The following is an 18899-nucleotide window of genomic DNA, read 5'->3' on the forward strand; positions in this document are numbered from 1 at the left end:
AAAGAAGCACTAACTGATAAAAACTAGATTCTTGCGATGCAAGAACAGCTCAATCAGTTTATAAGGAATGATGTATGGTACTTAGTTCCAAGACTGAAAGATAAACACATTATCGGAACAAAATGGATTTTCAAAAATAAGTCTGATGAACTTGGAAATATTATAAGAAACAAGGCTAGGCTGGTTATAGAAGGGTACACTCAAATAGAAGGCATCGATTATGATGAGACCTTTACCCCAGTAGCTCGTCTTGAATCAATCAGACTATTTATATCCATTGCTTATTTTAAAAAGTTCAAAATATACCAAATGGATGTAAAGAGTGCATTCTTGAATGGCGATTTGCATGAAAAAGTGTATGTTGAACAACTAAGGAGTTTTGAAGATCCTAAGCATACTAATTATGTCTACCGCCTAAAAAAGGCACTTTACGGTTTGAAACAAGCTCCCAGGGCATGGTATGAAAAGTTGAATAAATTTCTACCAAGTCATAACTTTATAATGGGAAGTGTTGATAAGACATTATTTGTGTAGAAGCATAATGATCACATTTTAATAGTGTAAATTTATGTTGATGATAGTATCTATGAATCTGCCTGTGCTAACATGACTGTTGAGTTTGTAAATTTTATGAAGTCTAAATTTGAAATGAGCATGGTTGGAGAACTAAACTATTTCCTAGGGTTACAGGTCAAACAGCTACCTGATGGTTTCTTTATCTCTCAAACTAGATATGCTCTGAACTTAGTTAAAAAGTTCAGATTTGAGAGTGGGAAAATTTTTGATACTCCAATGAGTACTACTTTAAAACTCTCAAAAGACTTTACAGGTAAGAGTGTGGTTCCTAAGTTATATCACAATATAATAGGTAGTTTGCTTTATTTAACTGCGAGCCGACCTGATATTGCTTTTAGCATATGTATTTGTACTAGATATTAATCTGGCCCTAAAGAGTGACATCTAATTGTTGTTAAGTGGATTCTGTGATATGACGTTAGTTCAGAAAATCTTGGTCTCTGGTATCCACATGATACTAGTGTGCAATTAGCTAGTTACACAGATTTTGATTGGGTTGGTAACATTGATGATTGAAAATCAACCAATAGTGGTTGTGTCTATGTAAGGAACTGTTTAGTTTCTTGGCTAAGTAAGAAACAAAATTCCGTATCGCTTTCAACTGTTGAGGCTGAATACATTACTGTAGGTAATGCATGCACTCAACTTGTATGGATGAAAAGAATGCTAAGCGATTATGGAATTGCGCAAGATTCTATGGTCTTATATTGTGATAATTCAAGCACAATTAATATCTCTAAAAATCTAATCCAGTAATCATGAACCAAGTATATTGACATTAGATATCACTATATTCATGAATTAGTGGAAGACAAGACAAGTTCTTTAGATTATATTTCGACCGAGAATCAATTAGCTGACATATTCACAAAATCGCTCGACAAAAGCAAGTTTGCAAAATTAAAATTTGATCTTAGTATGTGCAATGTGAATTAATAATTCATGTCATTTTGTATTATAATGCATATATTTTTATTTTGAAATTTTTTAGATTTTAAAATTTATGAAAAATTACAAATTTTGTGAGGTGCACGACCAGTCGAATACATACTCGACCAGTCATGGCATGACCGGTCGAGCATGTACTCGACCAATCACGAATTGCAGGTTTGGCCTTTTATTTGGGGAAAAATCACTTTTTCTTCATTTGGGTCTTCTTCTCCAATGATCCATAACTCGACCGGTCGAACCCATCTTCGATTCCTCCATGGTTAGTACATTATTTTCATTTTTCTTGTAGATTCACGTCCTTTGCACTTCCTTTTCATCATTTGTGTGGTCTATTTCTTATTTTATATTGGTTTTTGGGGTTTTCTACTAAAAAATATAATCTACTAGAAACAACTTTGCTTCTTTTGCAATCTCTCTATTCCTTGCTTTCTTTATTGCAAATGGAAGGTTAAAACAAGAAGAAAGGATCTCATGGTCCATCTTCATCTCGTTCGGCTCCTATCACGGTGCACCACCTTCGGTCGCTTAAGGAAGATCTTAGTTATGTGAAGGATATTTGATTACGTAATGTGATAGTAGAACGAATTGTAAATGTTGATCATTTGGCTCCTTTTGATATCCTTCCTCTCCTTTGGTCTGTAAGATGGGATAACATACTACATTGGGGTGGGCCAACATACCGCTCCATTGCACAGGCTATGTATGCTTGAATTACTGATTTTTCTACTGAAAATCTGACATTTACCATTATGACCAGAGAAGGTCCAATTAATATGGACCATCATCTTATTTCTAGTTTAATGGACCTTCTAGTTAATGACGAATGTATTCCCATTAGTTTTCTAGTGACAAAACCCTCTAAAACTGAAAAGCAAATGCTAACTAGGGATTTATGTCAAATAGGTGCAGGATGGAGTACTGGAAATGAGCTCACCTCTAAGTTTCTGTTACCTAGATATAAAATCCTTCATACGATTTTCATTTCAAATGGTTATCCTTGATCTGACAACAAAACTGAACTTACAACATTCATGGTTCGTATTCTCCATTCTGTCATTTCTGGCATCTTTGTATGTCTTCCTTATTTGATTTTTCATAGTATTACTCAGTTCCGTCTCCATCCGGGTCATAGTGACATTCCTTTCGTTTATCTTATGATTGTATTAGCCACTCATTGCTTAGTGGTTATGCCTGTTAGAGAGGCTCCTATTAACCAACTACCCTTAAACAATTCTAACATTAACAAGATGAATTTGAAGTTGGCCCTAGGCCAAGTTGATGTGGGTGCTAGTGGAGCTACGGATGCAAATGAAGAGGAGGGTGATTTGCCTCTAGATGATGTCAATATGGATGACATTTTTGATGAACTTGAATCTAACTCTGCTGGTGATCCTGATAATCAGCCATCTAATTATGATGCTCCGTTGCACTCTCTTGAGGAGAAGGTTGAAGGTATGCATGTGTCCCAAGAGATGCATTTTAAATTATGCGTAAATATCTTAGGTGCATTAACAAGGGACTGCATCAAATTGATCCTACCATACCTTCTCCTTCTTCTAGTTCAGATTAATAGTTGAATTTTTCATATGTAATAACTTTTAAACTACTTGAATTTCTCTTGTTTTATGGGATTGGACATGCTTGAACATGCTTTCTTTTGGATTTAGTGATCTTGATTATCTTGTTCATTAATCTTCTTCTTCCTCATTACTCTTCTTTTCCTTCCTTATTTTTCCACTTCCATTATCTTTTTATTATTGGTTCCTTCCTTTGTCATATTGTGACAAAAAGGGGGAGAATTTTATCATGCTTGTGATATGTGGATTATGGTTGTAGATTATTTAAGGGGGAGTAAGATATGTGGTTTATTGTAATTTTTTTAAGGAGTAAGTAAGGGGGAGTATTGTTGGTATTGATGCATATTTATTTGACCAGTTTATAACTAGTGCATGATTCTTTATTGTGCGTATTATGCTTCTCTTATGTTAATGAAGTGTGTTTTGTCACAAATTTGACAAAGGGGGAGATTGTAAGTGTTATGTTTTCTAGCTCCTATGATTGTCAAATTTTGTAGTGCCAAAACCTCTTGGAATCTATGTCTTGTGTAGCTCATCTACATATTCAAGGTCATGCATCTCATGTACAAGAATAAAGGTCTTTACCTCAAGATCATATGTAAGATCAAGAGATATACAAGTTCAAGTTCAAAGTCAACACCAAGTGTTAGTTCAATCTTTCGAGCTTCAATAATTCAAGGTTTCAAAGCTTCATCCATGTCAAGTCAAAGTTCTTTACTTTGGTACTTAAAGCTCAAGATGAAATACAAGTTAAGTATCTTAAATTTAAGCTTCAAAACGTTTCAAATTCAAGCTTCAAAGAGTTACAAGTTCAAGCTTCAACACACTTCAGGATGTCATGCTTCATGTACGTCAAGAACAACTATCAACCGAAGTGAAAGAAGATTCAATGTTCACATATCGCTTATAAGGTATGAATGACCCTAGATAGACATAGGTTAGGTCATATTGATTACATACTTTAATTGGGTCACTTTATCGGTGTATAGACTGTTTTCTCGACTAGTCTTAGCCTATGTTCGACTAGTCCTAATACTGGCTCGACCAGTCTAAGAAATTCCTCGGCCGGTCTAAGATTTGTTACTTATTTTTAAGATTTTCTGTTAAATCGTCGACCAGTCCTGGAGACTACTCGACCAGTCGAGCAAGCTCGACTCAAAGTCCAACAACTAAATTAGGTCCCACACGACCAGTCGAGCAGGCGACTCGACCGGTCGTGCAGGCTCCTCAACTGGTAGTGGAAGCCACTCTACCAGTTGTGGAATGACCTTATTATATCGCGCCTAAATTTTTAAAAGTTAGTTGGTCCTTCGACCAGTCACACCGACCTCTAGGCCAATCAAGTGAGCAATTTCTACACTTATAAATAGAGCACGATTTTCAAAGTTTTTATTCAATTCAAGCAAAATCAAGACACCGTTCTGAGAGATAAGTTAGTGATATTCTTAAGCTATTTAGTGCTCATTTAATATTCTTTTTAATTAGCATTTTGTATTTGATTTTGTATTCTACATTCTAATCTTATTTGAAGAAGGGATTTTTATGTTCCCCCTTCTTGGAATCAAAATCAAATCAAGCTAGCCCAAAGTGATTTAATCTAAAACTCATTTAGAAATTAGAACCTTTTCGTAAGTGAGTGTAGACATTGAATATCAACATTGAACTTCTACTTCGAATCGATTCTACTGGGCTGCATTAAAGGAGAATATCCAGATAACACTACGCCAAAACAATGAAAAAATGACGGTCCAAAACCATCTCAAATAACAAAAAAGGACGGTCATGGAGTGTCGCATGGGCCGTCAAATTTTGACGTGTCATATTACTAAGGACGGTTGAAAATCGTCATTCTTATTGACAAAAAAAGTATGGTAATGGACCGTCTCTTATGAGCCTTCAAAGGATCGCTATTGACCGTCCTTTAAAAAGACGGTCATGGACCGTCCTTAAAAAGGACTATCATAGACCGTCTCTTATGAGCCTTCAAAGGACGGCCATGGACTATCCTTAAAAAGGACTGTCATGGACCATCTCTTATGAGTCTTCAAAGGATGACCATGGACCGTCCTTTAAAAGGACAGTCATGGACCGTCCTTAAAAAGGACTGTCATAGACCGTCTCTTATGAGCCTTCAAAGGACGGCCATGGACCATCCTTAAAAAGGACTATCATGGAGCGTCCCTTATGAGCCTTCAAAGCACATTTTCAAATTTGAGAGGGTCAATATACACCTGTTACAATATATTTCATCGTATTCTTCCTGATATACACCTGTTATATAATATATTTCATCATATTCATATTCATATCCATCTAAACCCAAACTACGTAAATCCAACATAAACTACATTCATCCAAACATAAACTACATCTATCCAAACACAAACAATCTTATCCACATTACATTCATCCACGCATAAATACATATAAGTTTAACATCATAAATTAAGAAAAAGGAAAAAAATCAGCAATAATTTTCTTTTTGTCTCTCATCTAAAAAAATATATTAAACCAACAAAACATTATAATTCAGAATCATGAAGAATTGCATAAACTTCTTCTAAAAAAGTGGGTACCTTTTAAAAATAAAACTGATCATTAAAATAAAACTAATACAAACAAATAATGCAAAAAAGTATTTCAATTCAAGTTAATAGAAACAACAACAAAAATTAAAGCTTTGTAAATAGGGGCATGTGTTAAAAGGGATACATTCTTGTTTATTGCCATGTGATTGGGCTACAATTCAAGTTAATAGAAACAACAAAAAAATTTAAAGCTTTGTAAAAAGGGGCTTGTGTTAAAAGGGATACATTCTTGTTTCTTGCCATGTGATTGGGCTACATTATTACTGCAATCGGGTTCGGGTTTAGGTTTGGGTTTTCAAGTTTAGGTTTAGGTTTAGGTTAGGGAGTTGAGTTTAGGATTAGGTGTAGGTCTAGGTTTAAGGATTTGAGAATACATTTAGGTTTTAGGTTTAGGTTTAGGTTTTAGGTTATAGGTTATAGGTTTAGGTTTACGTTTACGTTTACGTTTTAGGTTATAAGTTATAAGTTTAGGTTATAGGTTATAGGTTAAGGTTTAGGTTATAGGTTTTGGTTTAGGTTTAGGTTAAGGTTTAGGTTTTAGTTATAGGTTATAGTATATAGGTTATAGCTTTAGGGAATTGAGAACAGGTTAAGGTTAAGGTTTAGGTTTAGGAAATCGGGTCCGGGTTCAGGATCAGGATTAGGTTTGGGTTTTCAAGTTTAAGTTTAAGTTTAGGTTAGGGAGTTGAGATCAGGATTAGGTGTATGTATAGGTTTAAGGATTTGAGAATACATTTTGGTTCTAGGCTTAGGTTTAGGTTTTAGGCTTAGGTTTAGGTTATATCTTTAGGTTATAAGTGTAAGTTATAGGTTTAGGTTTAGTTTCGGATATAGGTTAAGGTTTAGGGAATTGAGAATAGGTTAAGGTTCAGGTTTGGGAAATCGGGTTCGGGTTCGGGATCGTGTATAGGTTTGGGTTTTCAAGTTTAGGTTAAGGTTTAGGTTAGAGAGTTGAGATTAGGATTTGGTGCAGGTTTAGGTTTAGGGATTTGGGAATACATTTAGGTTTTAGTTTTCGGTTTAGGTTATATGTTATAGGTTTAGATTTAGGTTTAGGTTAAGGTTTAGGTTTAGGTTTAGGTTTAGCTTACAGGCTATAGGTTTAGGGAATTCAGAATAGGTTAATGTTAAGGTTTAGGAAATCGAGTTTGGGTTCAGGATCGGGTTTAGGTATGGGTTTTCAATTTTAGGTTTAGGTTTAGGTTAGGGAGTTGAGATTAGGATTAGGTGTAGGTTCAGGTTTAGGTTAGGGAGTTGAGATTAGGATTAGGTGTAGGTTTAGGTTTAGGGATTTGAAAATACATTTAGGAATTAGGTTTAGATGTAGGTTATAGGTTTAGGTTTAGGTTTAGGTTAAGGTTTAGGTTATAAGCTATAGGTTTAGAGAATTGAGAATAGGTTAAGGTTTAGGTTTAGGAAATCTGGTACGGGTTCGGGATCTGGTTTAGGTTTGGGTTTTCAAGTTTAGGTTTAGGTTTAGGTTAGGGAGTTGAGATAAGGATTAGGTGTAGGTTTATGTCTAGGGATTTGTGAATACATTAGGTTTGAGAATTAGGTTTAGGTTATAGGTTATAGGTTTAAGTTTAGGTTTAGGTTTAGGTTTAGTTTTAGGTTAAAAGCTATAGGTTTAGGGAAATGAGAATAGGTTAAGGTTTAGGTTTAGGAAATCGGGTTCGGGTTCGAGATTGGGTTTAGGTTTGGGTTTTCAAGTTTACGTTTAAGGTAGGGAGTTAAGATTAGGATTAAGTGTAGGTTTAGGTTTAGGGATTTGAGAATACATTTTGGTTTTAGGTTTAGGTTTAGGTTATAGGTTATAGGTTTAGGTTTAGGATTAAGTTAAGGTTTAGGTTTAGGTTTAGGTTTAGGTTATAAGCTATAGGTTTAGGGAATTGAGAATAGGCTAAGGTTTAGGTTTAGGAAATTGGATTCGGGTTCGGGATCGGGTTTAGGATTGGATTTTCATGTTTGGTTTAGGTTTTGGTTAGGGTGTTGAGATTATGATTAGGTGTAGGTTTAGGTTTAGGGATTTGAGAATACATTAGGTTTTAGGTTTAGGTTTAGGTTCAGGTTTTGGTTATAGGTTTGGGTTTAGGTTTAGGTTTAGGTTTAGGTTATAAGCTATTGGTTTAGGGAATTGAGAATAGGTTAAGGTTTAGGTCTTGGAAATCGGGTTTGGGTTCAGGATAGAGTTTATGTTTGGGTTTACAAGTTTTGGTTTAGGATTAGGTTAGGGAGTTGAGATAAGGATTACGTGTAGGTTTATGTCTAGGGATTTGAGAATACATTAGGTTTGAGATTTAGGTTTTGGTTATATGTTATAGGTTTAGGTTTAGGTTTAGTTTTAGGTTTAGGTTTAGGTTATAAGCTATAGGTTTAGGGAAATGAGAATAGGTTAAGGTTTAGGTTTAGGAAATCGGGTTCGTGTTCGAGATCGGGTTTACGTTTGGGTTTTCAAGTTTATGTTTAGGATAGGGAGTTGAGATTCGGATTCAGTGTATGTTTAGGTATAGGGATTTGAGAATACATTTTGGTTTTAGGTTTAGGTTTAGGTTATAGGTTATAGATTTAGGTTTAGGTTTATGTTAAGATTTAGGTTTAGGTTTAGGTTTAGGTTATAAGCTATTAGTTTAGGGAATTGGGAATAGGTAAAGGTTTAGGTTTAGGAAATCGGGTTTGGGTACAGGATTGGGTTTAGGTTTCGGTTTTGAAGTTTAGGTTTAGGTTTAGGTTAGGGAATCGAGATTTGGATTTGGTGTAGGTTTAGGTTTAGGGATTTGAGAATACATTAGGTTTTAGGTTTAGGTTTAGGTTCAGGTTTTGGTTATAGGTTTAGGTATAGGTTTAGGTTTAGGTTTAGGTTATAAGCTATAGGTTTAGGGAATTGAGAATAGGTTAAGGTTTAGGTTTTAGAAATCGGGTTCGGGTTCAAGATTGGGTTTAGGTTTGAGTTTTCAAGTTTAGGTTTGGGTTTTGTTTAGGGAGTTGAGATTAGGATTAGGTGTAGGTTTAGGTTTAGGGATTTGAGAATACATTAGGTTTTAGGTTTAGGTTTAGGTTTAGGTTGTAAGCTAAAGGTTTAGGTAATTGAGAATAGGTTAAGGTTTTGGTTCAGGAAATCAGGTTCGGGATCGGGTTTAGGTTTGGGTTTTCAATTTTAGTTTTCGGTTTAGGTTAGGGAGTTAAGATTAGGATTAGGTGTAGGTTTATGTTTAGGGATTTGAAAATACATTTAGGTTTTAGGTTTAGGTGCAGGTTATAGGTTATAGGTTTAGGTTTAGGTTTAGGTTAAGGTTTAGGTTATAAGCTATAGGTTTAGGGAATTGAGAATAGGTTAAGGTTTAGGTTTAGGAAATCTGGTACGGGTTCGGGATCGGGTTTAGGTTTGGGTTTTCAAGTTTAAGTTTTGGTTTATAATAGGGAGTTGAGATAAGGATTAGGTGTATGTTTATGTCTAGGGATTTGTGAATACATTAGGTTTGAGATTTAGGTTTAGGTTATAGGTTATAGGTTTAAGTTTATGTTTATGTTTAGGTTTAGTTTTAGGATAAAAGCTATAGGTTTAGGGGAATGAGAATAGGTTAAGGTTTAGGTTTAGGAAATCGGGTTTGGGTTCGAGATCGGGTTTAGGTTTGGGTTTTCAAGTTTACGTTTAGGTTAGGGAGTTAAGATTAGGATTATGTGTAGGTTTAGGTTTAGGGATTTGAGAATACATTTTGGTTTTAGGTTTAAGTTTTGGTTATAGGTTATAGGTTTAGGTTTAGGATTAGGTTAAGGTTTAGGTTTAGGTTTAGGTTTAGGTTATAAGCTATAGGTTTAGGTTTTGGTTAGGGTGTTGAGATTATGATTAGGTGTAGGTTTAGGTCTAGGGATTTGAGAATACATTAGGCTTTAGGTTTAGGTTTAGGTTCAGGTTTTGGCTGTAGGGTTGGGTTTAGGTTTAGGTTTAGGTTCAGGTTATAAGATATCGGTTTAGGGAATTGAGAATAGGTTAAGGTTTAGGTTTTGGAAATCGGGTTCGTGTTCGGGATCGAGTTTATGTTTGAATTTTCAAGTTTTGGTTTAGGTTTAGGCTAGGGAGTTGAGATAAGGATTACGTGTTGGTTTATGTCTAGGGATTTGAGAATACATTAGGTTTGAGATTTAGGTTTAGGTTATATGTTATAGGTTTAGGTTTAGGTTTAGGTTTATGTTATAAGCTATAGGTTTAGGGAAATGAGAATAGGTTAAGGTTTTGGTTTAGGAAATGGGGTTCCTGTTCGAGATCGGGTTACGTTTGGGTTTTCAAGTTTATGTTTAGGTTAGGGAGTTGAGATTAGGATTAGGTGTAGGTTTAGGTATAGGGATTTGAGAATACATTTTGGTTTTAGGTTTAGGTTTAGGTTTTAGGTTATAGGTTTAGGTTTAGGTTTAGGTTTAGGTTATAAGCTATAGGTTTAAGGAATTGAGAATAGGTAAAGGTTTAGGTTTAGGAAATCGGGTTCGGGTACGAGATCGAGTTTAGGTTTGGGTTTTGAAGTTTAGGTTTAGGTTTAGGTTAGGGAGTTGAGATTTGTATTTGGTGTAGGTTTAGGTTTAGGGATTTGAGAATACATTAGGTTTTAGGTTTAGGTTTAGGTTCAGGTTTTGGTTATAGGTTTAGGTTTAGGTTCAGGTATAGGTTTCGGTTTAGGTTTAGGTTATAAGCTATAGGTTTAGGGAATTGAGAATAGGTTAAGGTTTAGGTTTTGGAAATCGGGTTCGGGTTCAGGATTGCGTTTAGGTTTGAGTATTCAAGTTTAGGTTTAGGTTTTGTTTAGGGAATTGAGATTAGGATTAGGTGTAGGTTTACATTTAGGGATTTGAGAATACATTAGGTTTTAGGTTTAGGTTTAAGCTATAGGTTATAGGTTTAGGTTTAGGCTTAGGTTAAGGTTTAGGTTCAGGTTATAAGCTAAAGGTTTAGGGAATTGAGAATAGGTTAAGGTTTTGGTTCAGGATCTCAGGTTCGGGATCGGGTTTAGGTTTGGGTTTTCAACTTTATATTTTGGTTTAGGTTAGGGAGTAGAGACTAGGATTAGGTGTAGGTTTAGGTTTAGACATTTGAGAATACATTTTGGTTTATGCTAAGATTTAGGTTATAAGTTATAGGTTTTGTTTTGGGTTTAGGTTTAGGTCGAGGTTTAGGTTTAGGTTATATGCTATAGGTTTGGGGACTTGAGAATAGGTTAAGGTTTAGGTTTATGAAATCGGGTTCGGGTTCGGGATCGAGTTTAGGTTTAGGTTTTCAAGTTTTGGTTTAGGTTTAGGTTAGGGAGTTGTGATTAGGATTAGGTGTAGTTTTAGGTTTAGGGATTTAAGAATACATTAGGTTTTAGGTTTAGGTTTAGGTTATAGGGTATAGGTTTAGGTTTAGGTTATAGGCTATAGATTTTGGGAATTGAGAATAGGTTAAGGTTTTGGTTTACGAAAACGGGTTCGGGTTCGAGATCGCGTTTAGGTTTGGGATTTCAAGTTTAGGTTTATGTTAAGGTTATGAAGTTGAGATTAGGATTCTTTGTAGGTTTAGGTTTAAGGATTTGAGAATACATTTCGGTTTTGGTTTAGGTTTTGGTTTTACGCATAGGTTTACGTTATAGGTTTAGGTTATAAGTGCAGGTTCTAGGTTTAACTTTATTTTAAGTTATAGGTTAAGGTTTAGGGAATTGAGAATAGGTTAAGGTTTAGAATTGGAAAATCGGGTTCGAGTTCAGTATCCGGTTTAGGTTTGGGTTTTCTAGTTTAGGTTTAGGTTTAGGTTTGGGAGTTGAGATTAGGATTAGTTGTAGGTTTAGGTTTAGGGATTTGAGAATACATTTAGGTTTTAGGTTTAGGTTTAGGTTATAGGTTTAGGTTTAGGTTTAGGTTAAGGTTTAGGTATAGGTTTAGGTTTAGGTTATAAGCTATAGGTTTAGGGAATTGATAATAGATTAATGTTTAGTTTTTGGAAATCGGGTTCGGGTTCGAGATCGAGTTTAGGTTTGGGTTTTCAAGTTTAAGCGTAGATTTAAGAATTTTATAATACATTTAGGTTTTATGTTTAGGTTTAGGTTGTAGGTTATAGGTTTAGGTTTAGGTTTAGGTTTAGGTTTAGGTTTAAGTTTAGGTTATAAGCTATAGGTTTAGGGAATTGAGAATAGGTTAAGGTTTAGGTTTAGGAAATCGGGTTCAGGTTCGTGATTGGGTTTAGGTTTGTGTTTTCAAGTTTAGGTTTAGGTTTAGGTTAGGGAGTTGAGATTAGGATTAGGTGCGGGTTTAGGTTTTGGGATTCCTTTAGGTTTAGGTTTAGGTTATAGGTTATAGGTTTAGGTTTAGGTTTAGGTTTAGGTCGAGGTTTAGGTTATAAGCTATATGTTTAGCGAATTGAGAATAGGTTAAGGTTTAGGTTTAGGAAATCAGGTTCGGGTTCGGGACCGGGTTTTGGTTTGGGTTTTCAAGTTTAGGTTTAGGTTTAGGTTAGGGAGTTGAGATTAGGATTAGGTGTATGTTTAGGTTTAGGGATTTGAGAGTACATTAGGTTTTAGGTTTAGGTTTAGGTTCAGGTTTTAGGTTGTAGGTTTAGGTTTAGGTTTAGGTTATATGCTATGTTTAGGGAATTGAGAATAGGATAAGGTTTAGGTTTGGGAAATCAGGTTCAGGTTCGGGATCGGGTTTCGGTTTGAGTTTTCAAGTTTAGGTTTAGGTTTCGGTTAGGGTGTTGAGATTTGGATTAGGTGTAGGTTTAGGTTCAGGGATTTGAGAATACATTAGGTTTTAGGTTTAGGTTTAGGCTATAGGTTATAGGTTTAGGTTTAGGTTTAGGTTAAGGTTTAGGTTTAAGTTATAAGCTAAAGGTTTAGGGAATTGAGAATTGGTGAAGGTTTAGGTTCAGGAAGTCAGGTTTGGGATCGGGTTTAGGTTTGGGTTTTCCACTTTAGGTTTTTGTTTAGGTTAGGGTGTTGAGATTAGGATTAGGTGTAGGTTTAGGTTTAGAGATTTGAGAATACATTTAGGTTTTATGTTAAGATTTAGGTTATAGGTTATAGGTTTAGGTTTAGGTTTAGGTTTAGGTTTAGGTTTAGGTCAAGGTTTAGGTTTAGGTTATAAGCTGTTAGTTTTGGGACTTGAGAATAGGTTAAGGTTTTGGTTTATGAAATCAGATTCGGTTTCGAGATCGGGTTTAGGTTTGGGTTTTCAAGTTTTGGTTATGGTTTAGTTTAGGTAGTTGTGATTAGGATTAGGTGTAGGTTTAGGTTTCAGGATTTGAGAATACATTAGGTTTTAGGTTTAGGTTTAGGTTATGGGTTGTAGGTTTAGGTTTAGGTTATAAGCTATAGATTTAGGGAATTGAGAATAGGTTAAGGTTTAGGTTTACGAAAACGGGTTCGGGTTCGAGATCACGTTAAGGTTTGGGATTTCAAGCTTAGGTTTAAGTTAAGGTTTGGAAGTTGAGATTAGGATTCGGTGTAGGTTTAGGTTTAAGGATTTGAGAATACATGTCGGTTTTTGGTTTAGGTTTTGGATTTAGGCATAGGTTTAGGTTATAGGTTTAGGTTATAAGTGCAGGTTCTTGGTTTAAGTTTATTTTAGGTTATAGGTTAAGGTTTAGGGAATTGAGAATAGGTTAAGGTTTAGGATTAGAAAATCGGGTTCAAGTTCGGGATCGGTTTTAGGTTTGTGTTTTCCAATTTAGGTTTAGGTTTAGGTTAGGGAGTTGAGATTAGGATTAGTTGAAGGTTTAGGTTTAGGGATTTGAGAATACATTTAGGTTTTAGGTTTAGGTTTAAGTTATAGGTTTTGGTTTAGGTTTAGGTTAAGGTTTAGGTATAGGTTTAGGTTTAGGTTATAAGCTATAGGTTTAGGAAATTGAGAATAGAATAATGATTAGGTTTAGGAAATCGGGTTCAGGTTCGGGATCGGGTTTAGGTTTGGGTTTTCTAGTTTAGATTTAGGTTTAGGTTAGGGAGTTGAGATTAGGATTAGGTGTAGGTTTAGGTTTAGGGATTTGAGAATACATTAGGTTTTAGGTTAAGGTTTAGGTTACAGGTTTAAGGTTTAGGTTTAGGTTTAGGTTAAGTTTAGGTTTAGGTTATAAGCTAAAGGTTTAGGGAATTGAGAATAGGTTAAGATTTAGGTTTAGGAAATCAGGTTCGGGATTGGGTTTAGGTTTGGGTTTTCAAGTTTAGGTTTAGGTTTCGGTTGGGGAGTTGAGATTAGGATTAGGTGTAGGTTTAGGTTTAGGGATTTAAGAATACATTTGGGTTTTAGGTTTTGGTAATATGTTATAGGTTATAGGTTTAAGTTTAGGTTTAGTTTTAGTGTTTGGTTTAGGTTATAAGCTATAGGTTTAGGGAATTGAGAATTGAATAAGGTTTAGGTTTAGGAAATCGGGTTCGGGTTCGGGATCGGGTTTAGGTTTGGGTTTTCTAGTTTAGGCTTAGGTTTAGCTTAGGGAGTTGAGATTAGGATTAGGTGTAGGTTTTGGTTTTGGGATTTGGGAATGCATTTAGGTTTTAGGTTTAGGTTTAGGTTTTAGGTTATAGGTTTAGGTTTCGGTTTAGGTTTAGGTCAAGGTTTAGATTTAGGTTATAACATATAGGTTTAGAGAATTAAGAATAGGTTAATGTTTAGGTTTAGGAAATCAGGTTCGGGTTTGGGATAGGGTTTAGGTTTGGGTTTTCAAGTTTAAGTTTAAGTTTAGGTTAGGGAGTTGTGAATAGGATTAGGTGTAGGTTTAGGTTATGAGCTATATGTTTAGGGAATTGAGAAAAGGTTAAGCTTTCGGTTTAGTAGATCAGGTTCGGGTTCGAGATGGCTTTTAGGATTGGGCTTTCAAGTTTAGGTTTAAGTTTTGGTTAGGAAGTTGAGATTATGATTAGGTGTAGGTTTAGGTTTAAGGATTTTAGAATACATTTCAGTTTTAGGTTTAGGTTTAGATTTTAGGCTTGGGTATAGGTTATTGGTTTAGGTTATAAGTGCAAGTTATAGGTTTAGGTTTACGTTATGTTATAGGTTAAGGTTTAGGGAATTGAGAATAGGTTAAGGTTTAGGTTTAGGAAATCCGGTTCGGGTTCACGATCGGGTTTAGGTTTGGATTTTCTAGTTTAGGTTAGGGAGTTGAGATTAGGATTTGGTGTCGTTTTAGGTTTAGAGATTTGTGAATACATTTAGGTTTTAGGTTTAGGTTTAGGTTATAGGTTATAGGTTTAGGTTTAGGTTAAGGTTTAGGTTTCGGTTTAGGTTTAGGTTATAAGCCGTAGGTTTAGGAAATTGAGAATAGGTTAATGTTTAGGTTTAGGAAATCGGGTTCGGATTCGAGATCGGGTTTTGGTTTGGGTTTTTAAGTGTAAGTCTAGGTTTAGGTTAGGGAGTTAAGATTAGGATTAGTTATAGGTTTAAGTTTAGGGATTTGAGAATACATTTAGGTTTTAGGTTTAGGTTTAGGTTATAAGTTATAGGTTCAGGCTTAGGTTTAGGTTAAGGGTTAGGTTTAGGTTTAGGTTTAGATTATAAACTCTAGGTTTTGGGAGTTGAGAATTAGTTAAGGTTTAGGTTTAGGAAATCGGGTTCGGGTTCGGAATCGGGTTTTTGTTTAGGTTTTCAAGTTTAGGTTTAGGATTAGGTTAGGGAGTTGAGATTAGGATTAGGTGTGGGTTTAGGTTTTGGGATTTGATAATACATTAGGTTTTAGGTTTAAGTTTAGGTTATAGGTTATAGGTTTAGGTTTAGGTTTAGGTTATAAGCTATAGGTTTAGGGAATTGCGAATAGGTTAATGTTTAGGTTCTGGAAATGGGGTTCGGGTTCGGGATCGGGTTTAGGTTTGGGTTCTCAAGTTTAGGTTTAGGTTTCGATTAGGGAGTTGAGATTAGGATTAGGTGTAGCTTTAGGTTTAGGGATTTGAGAATACATTAGGTTTTAGGTTTAGGTTTAGGTTATAGGTTATATGTTTAAGTTTAGGTTTAGGTTTAGGTATAGGTTTAGGTAATAAGCTATAGGTTTAGGGAATTGAGAATAGGTTAAGGTTTAGGTTTAGGAATCCGTGTTCCGGATCGGGTTTAGGTTTGGGTTTTCAAGTTTAGGATTAGGTTTAGGTTAGCGAGTTCAAATTAGGATTAGGTGATGGTTTAGGTTTAGGGATTTCAGAATACATTTAGGTTTTAGGTTTAGGTAATAGGTTATAGGTTATAGGTTTAGGTTTAGGTTTAATTTTAAGGTTAGGTTTAGGTTATATGCTATAGGTTTAGGGTATTGAGAATAGGTTAAGGTTTAGGTTTAGGAAATCGGGTTCGGGTTCGAGATCGAGTTTAGGTTTGGGTTTTCAAGTTTAGGTTTAGGTTTAGGTTAGGGAGTTCAGATTAGGATTAGGTGTAGGTTTAGGTTTAGGGATTTGAGAATACATTCAGGATTTAGGTTTAGGTTTAGGTTATAGGGTATATGTTTAGGTTTAAGTTATAAGCTATAGGTTTATGGAATTGAGAATAGGTTAAGGTTTAGGTTTAAGAAATCGGGTTCGTGTTCGAGATCGCATTTAGGTTTGGGTTTTCACGTATAGGTTTAAGTTTAGGTTAAGGAAGTTAAGATTAGGATTAGGTGTATGTTTAGGTTTATGGATTTGAGAATACATTTCTGTTTTAGGTCTATGTTTAGGTTTTAGGCTTAGGTATATGTTATTGGTTTAGGTTATAAGTGCAGGTTAAGGTTTAGGGAATTGAGAATCGGTTAAGGTTTAGGTTTAGGAAATCGTGTTCGGGTTCCGGATCAGGTTTAGGTTTCTGTTTTCTAATTTAGGTTTAGGTTTTTGTTAAGGAGTTGAGATTAGGATTAGGTGTATGTTTAGGTTTAGGGATTTGAGAATACATTTAGGTTTTAGGTTTAGGTTTAGGTTATAGGTTATAGGTATAGGTTTAGGTTTAGGTTAAGGTTTAGGTTTAGGTTTAGGTTTAGGTTATAAGCTACAGGTTTAGGGATTTGAGAATAGGTTAATGTTTAGGTTTAGGAAATCAGGTTCGGCTTCGAGGTCGGGTTTAGGTTTGGGTTTTGAAGTTTAAGTTTAGGTTTAGGTTAGGGAGTTATGATTAGGATTAGGTGTAGGTTTAGGTTTAAGAATTTGAGAATACATTTAGGTTTTTGGTTTAGGTTTAGGTTATAAGATATAGGTTTAGGGATAGGTTTAGGTTAAGGTTTAGGTTTAGGTTTAGGTTTAGGTTATGATCTATAGGTTTAGGGAATTGAGAATAGGTTAAGGTTTATGTTTAGGAAATCGGGTTCTGGTTCAGGATCGGGTTTAGGTTTGGGTTTTCAAGTTTAGGTTAGGGAGTTGAGATTAGGATTTGGTCTGGGTTTAGGTTTTGGGATTTGAGAATACATTAGGTTTTAGGTTTAGGTTTAGGTTATAGTCTATAGGTTTAGGTTTAGGTTTAGGTTTAGGTTTCAGTTTAGGTTATAAGCTATAGGTTTAGGGAATTGAGAATAGGTTAAGGTTTAGGTTTACGAAATCGGGTTCGGGTTCGGGATTGGGTTTAGGTTTGGGTTTTCAAGTTTAGGTTTAGGATATGGTTAGGGAGTTGAGATTAGGTTGAGGTGTTGGTTTAGGTTTAGGGATTTGAGAATACATTAGGTTTTAGGTTTAGGTTTATCTTATAGGGTATTAGTTTAGGTTTAGGTTTTAAGCTATAGGTTTAGGGATTTGAGAATAGGTTAAGGTTTAGGTTTAGGAAATCGTGTTCAGGTTTGGGATCGGGTTTAGGTTTGGGTTTTCAAGCTTAGGTTTAGGTTTAGGTTAGGGAGTTGTGATTAGGATTTGGTGTAGGATTAGATTTAGTGATTTGGGAATACATTAGGTTTTAGGTTTATTTTATAGGGTATAGGTTTAGCTTTAGGTTATAAGCAATAGGTTTAGGGAATTGAGAATAGGTTAAGGTTTAGGTATAGGAAGTTGGGTTCGGGTTCGAGATCGCGTTCAGGTTTGGGTTTTCAAGTTTGGGTTTTTGTTTAGGTTAGGAAGTTGAAATTTGGGTTAGGTGTAGGTTTAGGTTTAAGGATTTGAGAATACATTTCGGTTTTAGGTTTGGGCTTTGGTTATATGGTTTAGGTTTAGGTTATTAGTGCAGGTTATAGGTTTAAGTTTAGATTAGGTTATAGGTTAAGGTTTAGGGAATTGAGAATAGGTTAAGGTTTTGGTTTAGGAAATCGGGTTCGAGTTCGGGATCGGGTTTAGGTTTTGGTTTAGGTTTAGGTTAGGGAGTTGAGATTAGGATTAGGTGTAGGTGTAGGTTTAGGGATTTGAGAGTACATTAGGTTTTAGGTTTACGTTTAGGTTATAGGTTATCGGTTTAGGTTTAGGTTTAGGTTAAGATTTAGGTTATAAGCTATGGGTTTAGGGAATTAAGAATAGGTTAATGTTTAGGTTTTGGAAATCAAGTTCGGGTTCGGGATCGAGTTTCGGTTTGGTTTTTCATGTTTAGGTTTAGGTTTAGGTTAGGGAGTTGAGATTAGGATTAGGTTTAGGTTTAGTTTAGGGAGTTGAGATTAGGATTAGGTGCAGGTTTATGTTTAGGGATTTGAGAATACAATAGGTTTTATGCTTGGGTTTAGGTTACAGGTTATAGGTTTCAGTTTAGGTTTAGGTTAAGGTTTAGGTTTAGGTTATAAGCCATAGGTTTAGGGAATTGAGAATAGGTTAAGGTTTAGGTTTAGGAAATCGGGTTCGGGATCGGGTTTAGGTTTGGGTTTTTAAGTTTAGGTTTTAGTTTAGGTTAGGGAGTTTAGATTAGGATTAGGTGTATGTTTAGGTCTAGGGATTTAAAAATACATTTAGGTTTTAGGTTTAGGTAATAGGTTATAGGTTATAGGTTTAGGTTTAGGTTTAGTTTTAGGGTTAGGTTTAGGTTATAAGCTATAGGTTCCGGGAATTGAGAATATGTTAAGGTTTAGGTTTAGGAAATTGGGTTCGGGTTCGGGATCTGGTTTAGGTTTGGGTTTTCAAGTTTAGGTTTAGGTTTAAGTTAGGGAGTTCAAATTAGGATTATGTGTAGGTTTAGGTTTAGGGATTTGAGAATACATTTAGGTTTTAGGTTTAGATTTAGGTTATAGGTTATAGGTTTAGGTTTAGGTTTAGGTTTAGGTCAAGGTTTATGTTTAGGTTATAAGCTATAGGTTTAGGGAATTGAGAATAGGTTAAGGTTTAGGTTTAGGAAATCGGGTTCGGGTTCG

This window comes from Magnolia sinica, chromosome 7, assembly GCF_029962835.1.
Source record: "Magnolia sinica isolate HGM2019 chromosome 7, MsV1, whole genome shotgun sequence".
In the NCBI taxonomy this organism is placed as follows: Eukaryota; Viridiplantae; Streptophyta; class Magnoliopsida; order Magnoliales; family Magnoliaceae; genus Magnolia; species Magnolia sinica.